The sequence below is a fragment of the Callionymus lyra genome, chromosome 3, assembly GCF_982586985.1.
Source record: "Callionymus lyra chromosome 3, fCalLyr1.hap1.1, whole genome shotgun sequence".
Lineage (NCBI taxonomy): Eukaryota > Metazoa > Chordata > Actinopteri > Syngnathiformes > Callionymidae > Callionymus > Callionymus lyra.
Window position 1 is genome coordinate 14,807,016 of NC_141820.1, and position 9,145 is coordinate 14,816,160.

The following is a 9,145-nucleotide window of genomic DNA, read 5'->3' on the forward strand; positions in this document are numbered from 1 at the left end:
ATTGTATTTCAATTATATTTTATTTATTACATTTGATTTGATGATGTTCATTCCTTGGTTGCATCTTTATACTCCATTGTAAATAAGTTTATTCTTCATTTAACCATCTGACGGTGTACTGTACGTGAGCCCTGAGGGACGCCACAGAACACGGTCATGTGTTGTTTACAACGAGGTAATAATCATCCTAATTAAACAGGTCCTGACCCAAAGCTGAATCGATGTAGAAGATCTATGTCACAATTAGAGAGACCAGTCGGGGATTAAGTGTTATTTGCTGTCGGTTGTTGTTTCCTCTTCCGTCTGACTACACTTTTCAGTCGGGGACGGGAACACATAATCCGCGACAAAGCTCGACGCATCATCATCACCATCATTACGAGGATGGAGGAGTGCTCTCCACAGTATCAATACACTGCAACAAGTGGAAATAGAACAGACTGAGCTCAGCTACAGGCGGCGAGACCTCGAACAGATAATCAACGTGGGATTATAACAAAGTAGTCTCCAGCAAATAAAAAGCCTCTTCGTGCTCCTGCATCATGGGGGGAAAAAAAACAAAACGACTTGGTGTTGTGTAACACCGGTTATGCGACTGATGTGTGCAGACCTGATGTTCACACGGATCCTGAAGCAATGATACAAAAAAATACATGAATAAACAATGTACTTTTGCTATATATTGAGGGATCCATGTAAACATCAGGTCTGAACACATCCATCTTTCCACCCATGTATCAATACATCCATCCATCCGTCCGTCCGTCCGTCCATCCATCCATCCATCCATCCATCCATCCATCCATCCATCCATCCATCCATCCATCCATCCATCCATCCATCCATCCATCCATCCATCCATCCATCCATCCATCCATCCATCCATCCATCTTTACATCCACCCATCCATTCATTTATCCATCAATCTATCCATTTATTTGTCCAACCATCTATCTTTCCATACATCCATCCGTTCATCCATCCGTATATCTTTCCATCCACCCATCAATTAATATCTATTCATCTATCCATTCTCCTAACCATCTATCCGCCCATATCTCCATCATTATATCCTTCCGCCCATCTATCCGTCTGTGTATCCATCCATCTATCTATTAATCCGTACATCTAGCCATCCATCTATCCTTCATCCATCCATTCATATGATATTTCCATTCAACTATCCATCTTTCCATCCATCCATCCATCCATCCATCCATCCATCCATCCATCCATCCATCCATCCATCCATCCATCCATCCATCCATCCATCCATCCATCAAGCCTGACAAAGAACCATTCTTTGTCAGGCTTGATGGATGGATGGATGGATCCTCTAAAAGCTGATGAAAGAGGGAAAGCTCATTGATAGTTGATAGTTGGTTGTTATTATAAGTTGGGGAAGAAGAATGAAGAAATATTTCCTGACATTAAGGGTTAAGAACATTTATTGGTGTTTTTCCCCCTCTTGCATGTCCTGAAGTCGGAAGTGTTTTTTTTCTGCAGTACTACATCAACAGTTGCTGGTTTTTGTTGCTTATAAAGGTCAATATTGACCTCCATTAAATGCACTGTCTGTTAGAAACACACACAAAATAAATATCAAATTGAATGAAAATGAAATTGAAACACAAAGCGAACTGATAACCATCTGGATCCATTGATTTAAAGATATATATATATTTTTTTATCTTCCACTTTTTGTTGGTACCAGAACTGTTTAAATGTCCTTTTTAGTTTATTCAATTAAATTCAATCCGATTCTTTAGAAAACTTATCTCAAGAGACTTTATAGTTTAAATAAAACTTTGTCATGTCTTGTCACATGATTTTATATTGAAACTTGTTTTCGCACACTTTTCTATTTGACTTCCACGACGCCTGTTGCTCTTAAAAGCAGCTGCAGCTCGTTTTGATTGACAACAGTGATGTATCGATGAAGCCTCATTAAACACTCTTAGTGAATGATTATAAAGCAGAGAGTGCCATCTAGTGGCCTGTAAAATTGAAGACACTGTATCATGATACATCGTCAGCTGTTTCATGAAGCTTCATTGATGCATCACCAATCAACACCTCAGCAGCAAAATGTTAAAATACCTCTGCAGCAACAGGCGCCAGATTATAAACGTTAATCCCTGGTAAATACTTTCAAGATTAGCTCTCAAGATTTATGTTACATTTTTCTTATTCATAGTGGGGGTTTTTTTTCTCCTTGTGCCAGTGCATCCTTTTAAAATCCAGCATGTTCTTGAATTTCGCTCTCCTTGAATTTTTGTGTTCCTCTTAACTTGTGATGAGTTTTCTTTGGAAAGGGAAATGGACACTTTTCTATTACTATTAAATGTACTATTTAAACTCTCACTGTGAGTCAACCTTTGATATATTTCTTCCGTTTTGGTCTGTTTAGTTGTTGCATTCGCATTTGGGTCTGGCTGTAATCAGAACCTCTGATTTTACAAGGAAAATAAAAAACAGGTTCCAGGAAATGAAAATGAGAAACCATTTTGGGTAACAAGCACAAGATCAAACCTTGATCAGAACAAGACTCAGTTTGAATTGCCTTCTGTCATGTGACCAGCTATATTTATTGTGTGTAAATACAAGCTGGAGGTCTTTTATAGTTTTTTTTATAGTTTTAATTTTCTTTACATTTTTGGTGAAGACAAGTCATATTCTGTCAACTTCAGAGCTGATTGTAGAATTCCATCTGGTTCATATATTAGATTAGATTAGATAGACTTAATTAATATTATGTAACTGATGGAAAATGACCAAGCTAGAGTGTGTAAAGCGTTATCAAATCTCAAAAGGAAACCAGTTTTACTAAAGTAAGCCGTCAGGAAGGGGACTCTTGGTTTGCTTTATTTAAGACCAGCTGTTATTCCATCTATTCAGCGTTTTCTAGGTTGTGTATTCTTATCTCTTGGATAAATAATAACTTACAAAAGAGTAAAAAGATGCAACCAGGACAATTTTCTTTTTGCTTCAGAGTGAAATCGGACCTTCTACGAGAAGGCTCTGTATTAATCTCTAATCCAATTCTGATGCCCGTTCTTCTGAGCTTTAAGTCAGATTCCTAACCTGACAGATGCCATGAAATTTCTCATTATTGAATCCAAGTCTGCCTATTTATTTGGGTATATTTACTTGTACTTTGATTCAGGGATACACCACTGACATTTCTTTTAAGCTGCCATCGATGTCTCCTGGTTCAGAAATCATTTTTTCTATATGTTCTGGTATTGACTGTACTTGTGCGAATGATGTAAGCAAATGTATGCAAGGAAACATGTACATGTGTCCTCCTCGTGCAGATGTTGTGAACTGAAAGAAACACAATGTCCCTGCCTGCCGGCTTCATTACCAGGCTTCCCCTAACCTTTAGCATCAGATGCGTTGGCGCCCCTCCCCTTGTGATCCTCCCGGTGCCTGAAAGGTTAATAGATTTCCACCTGCTTTGCGCAGCAGAGCACGACTAAAAGCGTCCCGCTCGTGTCACGTGTCTCTTCAATCGGTCCGTTTGAGTGAATATCTGAAAGCGATGACATTTTGTCCTTCTTAGCAACTGAAAACTGAACCGGTCAAATAGATCAGAAAACACTGACGAAGCTACTACTGTAACCGTTAAGGTTTTTTTTTCTGTACAGTTAAGATTGTTTTGGACAAAGAGAAGCGCTGACAGGGGTCGAGAGGCAAAAAAAATGGACATATTGTTGTCGGGTTTGTGTTGCATAACATGTGTTACGTCTTGCCACAGCTGAGGGGAATGACAAGTAAACAAGAGCATAATTGCGAGAGCGAGGAATGCCAAGTGACAGGGGGGCGGGACGCGAGAGCTAACTGGACACCAGGGGGTGAATTGTGCCTCGGAATATCTCCAGGTCCAGCAGTGGATACGATTGTCTCACCGAGGGGGCCTTAGATCCGACGTGACAGATGCTATATTTAAATAAAGACGGCTCTCGAGTGACATCACTTCCTTCTGACATACATGAGTATTATCTCTGCCAAGAATATTATGTACTTGTGTACACTTTATTTGTTGATAATCTGATACAAAACTGATGATTATGATTGTACGGATCCACAAATCTTTTGAAGTATTTGGAGCGCTAACTTTGCTATTTCTAGCTAGCTATTGCCACCTACTGTCCTTTTGAGCTCATTGATATCCACCACCTAGCGGAGACGACTCATTTCGGTCGCCTGTACCCACGATCTTGTTCTCACTTTGCTCACTTTCCACCGTTGGTGACCATAGGCGTGAGTAGGGACGTAGATCAACCGGTATACAAAGAGCTTTGCCTTCTGGCTTAGCTCTTTTTTTTCCACCACGGATCAGTGCAGCGTCCGCATTAATTGCAGATGTTGATCTCACGCTCCATTCTTCCCTCACTCGTGAACTAGACCCCAAGATACTTAAACTTCTTCACTTGGACCCAGAGAAGGGTCCCCGCCTTGTTCCGACTGAGAACCATGGAATCGGACTTGGAGGTGTTGATTCTCATCCCTGCAGCTTCACAGTCAGTTGCGAACAATTTCCAGCCAGAGGTGAAGTTTGTCTGATGAGGCCTTCAGGACTACGTCATCCCTAAAAAAGCAGTGACCCAATCCCAAGCTCACCAAACCAGACCCCATCAATGCCCTGGATGTGCCTAGAAATTCTATTCGTAAAAGTTATGAACAGAACCGGTGATAAAAGGAAGCCCTGACAGAGTCCAACCCTCACCTTAAATGATACCTTGACCTATTACCGACTTTGCGGACCAAGCTCTGAACAGACAGCCTTTAGCAGGGTATCTGATACCCCATATTCCCAAGGCACCCCCCACAGGACTCACTGAGGGACACGGTCTAATGCCTTCTCCAGATCCAAAAAACTTGTGTCAACAGGTTAGGCAAACTCACTTGCACACTTAAAAATCCGGCCGTGGTTATAGTGCTGATCCAGTTCCACCACCTTGCTCCTCCAGAAACTGAAGCTCGACCTTCCAGCTGAGCCTCCTTTCCAAGACCCCCAAATAGACCTTGCCAGGGAGGCGGAGGAGTGTGATTCTTCCGAAATTTGGAACACAGTCTGACAATCTGGAGGTACAGACCATGATGACTATGCAATGTTGCAGAGGCGTGACAGGCAAGAAAACATCCAAGACCTTGAAAAAAACCCAGAGATAGAGAGTCATAGAATTTTCATCAAAAATCCTTATTTTTCAACTGTCTTCAACTACCAATAAATGTAATCAAACAATATCTACTGCAATCAAACAATTTCCAACTATTATCAAACTATTTTCAACTAATAATCAAACGATTTTAAATTATAATCAGACAATTTTCAACTATAATCAAACAATTTTCAACTATAATCAGACAATTTTCAACTATAATCAAACAATTTTTCAATTGTAATCAAACAATTTTCAACTATAATCAAACAATTTTCAACTATAATCAGACAATTTTCAACTATAATCAGACAATTTTCAACTATAATCAAACAATTTTTCAATTGTAATCAAACAATTTTCAACTATAATCAAACAATTTTCAACTATAATCAGACAATTTTTCAACTATAATCAAACAATTTTCAACTATAATCAAACAATTTTCAACTATAATCAAACAATTTTCAACTTTAATCAAATAATTTTCAACTATAATCAAACTATTTTCAACTATAATCAGACAATTTTTCAACTATAATCAAACAATTTTCAACTATAATCAAACAATTTTCAACTATAATCAAACTATTTTTCGACTGTAATCAAACAATTTTCAACTATAATCAGACAATTTTTCAACTATAATCAAACGATTTTCAACTATAATCAAACAATTTTTCAACTATAATCAAACAATTTTCATCTATAATCAAACAATTTGCAACTATAATCAAACAATTTTTCAATTGTAATCAAACAATTTTCATCTATAATCAAACAATTTGCAACTATAATCAAACAATTTTTCAATTGTAATCAAACAATTTTCAACTATAATCAAACAATTTTCAACTATAATCAAACAATTTTCAACTATAATCAAACAATTTTCAACTATAATCAAATCATTTTCAACTATAATCAAACTATTTTCAACTATAATCAGACAATTTTTCAACTATAATCAAACAATTTTCAACTATAATCAAACAATTTTCAACTATAATCAAACTATTTTTCGACTGTAATCAAACAATTTTCAACTATAATCAGACAATTTTTCAACTACAATCAAACAATTTTCAACTATAATCAAACAATTTTTCAACTATAATCAAACAATTTTCATCTATAATCAAACAATTTGCAACTATAATCAAACAATTTTCAACTATAATCAAACAATTTTCAACTATAATCAAACAATTTTCAACTATAATCAAACAATTTTCAACTATAATCAAACAATTTTTCAACTATAATCAAACAATTTCCATCTATAATCAAACAATTTTTCAACTATAATCAAACAATTTTCAACTATAATCAAACAATTTTCAACTATAATCAAACAATTTTCAACTATAATCAAACAATTTTTCAACTATAATCAAACAATTTTCAACTATAATCAAACAATTTTCAACTATAATCAAACAATTTTCAACTTCTAAGACAATATTGTTTTATAGAGATTTAAAAGGAATAAATATAATAATGGTTTTAACTATTTCTGCCTCTTATACAAGCTTTTCTATTTCACTCAACAACATATTTATTACATACTTGAATTAAAGTTATCCTTTATTTTGTTGTAATATAATACTGACCTTGTCTATGTTCCTTGATGATCGTACCAACATTATCTGTGTCTTGTATTCTTGTATGTTTACACTTGATGTACCATTTCATACATTTATTTAGGTTTTATTCGCACTGTATACCTGGATAAAGAACCTCAGAATCAGAAAACCTTTATTAGTCCCGCGAGGGGAAATTTGGTACCTGAAGTTGTAGTGCTGCATTCTATATATTTGTTTTTCTTCCAATGCTGGTAAATTGTTTATTGTTTTACTCATGCTTGAGCTTGATGTTTGTTAAATGAGCCACTTTTGCCACATGCTTTCTGTTCTGCCTGTTCTGTTCCTTCTGTTCCTTCAGCTCCAGCAGCGAGCGTTTATCCACTGTATAAAGACTGTTCTCTCATTATGTTCGAGTTCCCTGTGAACGTCTTTCCTGACAAGAGGTTCCTCTTCAGTATTGTTGCATTGCTCTATCATTATGTTCTTTATGTCCACACGAGAGTACTTGGCATCTTTTTTATTTGGCCTTCAACTGTATTCCCATTGTCACGTTATTGCTTGTTTCAGACTTCCTCCCTTTCAGCGAGTCCACGATTCTCCTTATTGTTTGTCGTATTATTTATTTATTATTATTGAACTTATTATGTTTTCTCTCGCCACTCCTAGATAGACCGTGTACGCAAACATGCAAAATTATCAACGTTTATCATAATTTTGATACTAAAAAAAAAGGATAAAATATGATAATAATAACAAATAAAATATTGATGTAATATAATATAATATATAAAAAGATGAATACTTAAAACATCAGTGGGAGTGCGGTGCCCCAGCGCCCTCTAATACTCCCACTGGGTATTCTTGAAGTTTGAGTTACAAATTGTTGGGTAAGTAATCCTACTGAACATTTACTTAAACAAAGAACAGAAATCAGATCTGGTTTAAAGTCACACATTTTACTTGTATAGAAATAGAACACAGAGTTATATGCCTGTATCGATCTATTCTGAAGCACAGTGCTGTTAGTTCACTGTTATATCTTGGTCGCAGTTTAACAATCAGTTAATCATCTTACTCCAAAGGTTTCAACTAAACACAAACTTGAGTGAGTTTTTACCCTAAAAATCGAGACCTGGCACCAAGACATTTGTTTCCCATACCAGCAGTTATAAAAACATAAGCAAAATTACAATTTCATTTTTGGGGTCCCCTATGGGTCAAGGTGGAATATAATAATATAATAATATAATAATATAATAATATAATAATATAATAATATAATAATATGATGATATAATAATAGAATAATATTAATGATAATGATAACAAAAACAATAAGAATAACATGATAATAATAATAACAATATTTATATTTATTATTATATACAAATAAAAGCAATTGTTGACACCAACATTAATACCTTCATGGCCTTTAACCCATGTGTTATCTCAGGGTCCCTGTGGCCGAATACAAATCTATTTGAGGTATCCCTTGTGTTGTCTCTGGGTCAAAGTGAACGAACTCCCTGGCTTCCATAAATACATATGCAGTGGTGAAGGTCGTTCACCTTTGACCCAGAGACAACACAAGAAAAAAAACCTTAATTTTCAGACCCTTGACCCTGAGATTACACAAGGGTTATTATTTTATATTAACTTCCCATCAAAAATAAATGTATTTAAAGACCTTCACACTGGTTGTTCTTTTCAGTAGGAAGAGTTCCACATTTGTATTCCTTTAACGGATGTCGTAGTAGTTCAAGTAAATTTTCATTTAAGATGTTGCAGTTCATAACTATTCATAAGAAACTATGTTCCTTTTCCCGATTGATTCTTTCGCCTCAGATGAAAGGAAGACAATATATGGATGAATTTGCAATTCATTTTCCTTTTCAAATGATTTCCTCCAGTTCCGGATCTTCCACCTCGTTGGACATTTTTGACAGATTACACAACAGCATTCATCTTAACATCTCCGTTGAAACAACAGCAGCTTTCAATACGTGAAGACAAAGGCAGACCTTCAAGCATGACATGGAATCTCAATTCAACAGAATCATTTTCAAGTCTGATTTCCAAGAGAATAAAAAGGTCACACCTGCAGCTCTGTATGTAAATGATGTTGTTTGTGTCGTTGTTTGGCGAAGTGAGCATTGATTCATGCAAGTGCCAAAAGCTCTAATGGGACTGATGCTCTGTTCATTTCACCAGCGCCAGACTCACATTCATTACACCTCGAGAAGCTCCACGCTCTCTTTCTTCCTGCAGCAGAACTCACTCTTTCTCCTGCTGCTGCTGCTGCTGCTGCTCTCTCAGTCGCATGAAGTCCATTACCACGAGTCTGAAAACAACTTCCTTTTGTTTACCAAGACTCTGCTTCCATGGCGTCAA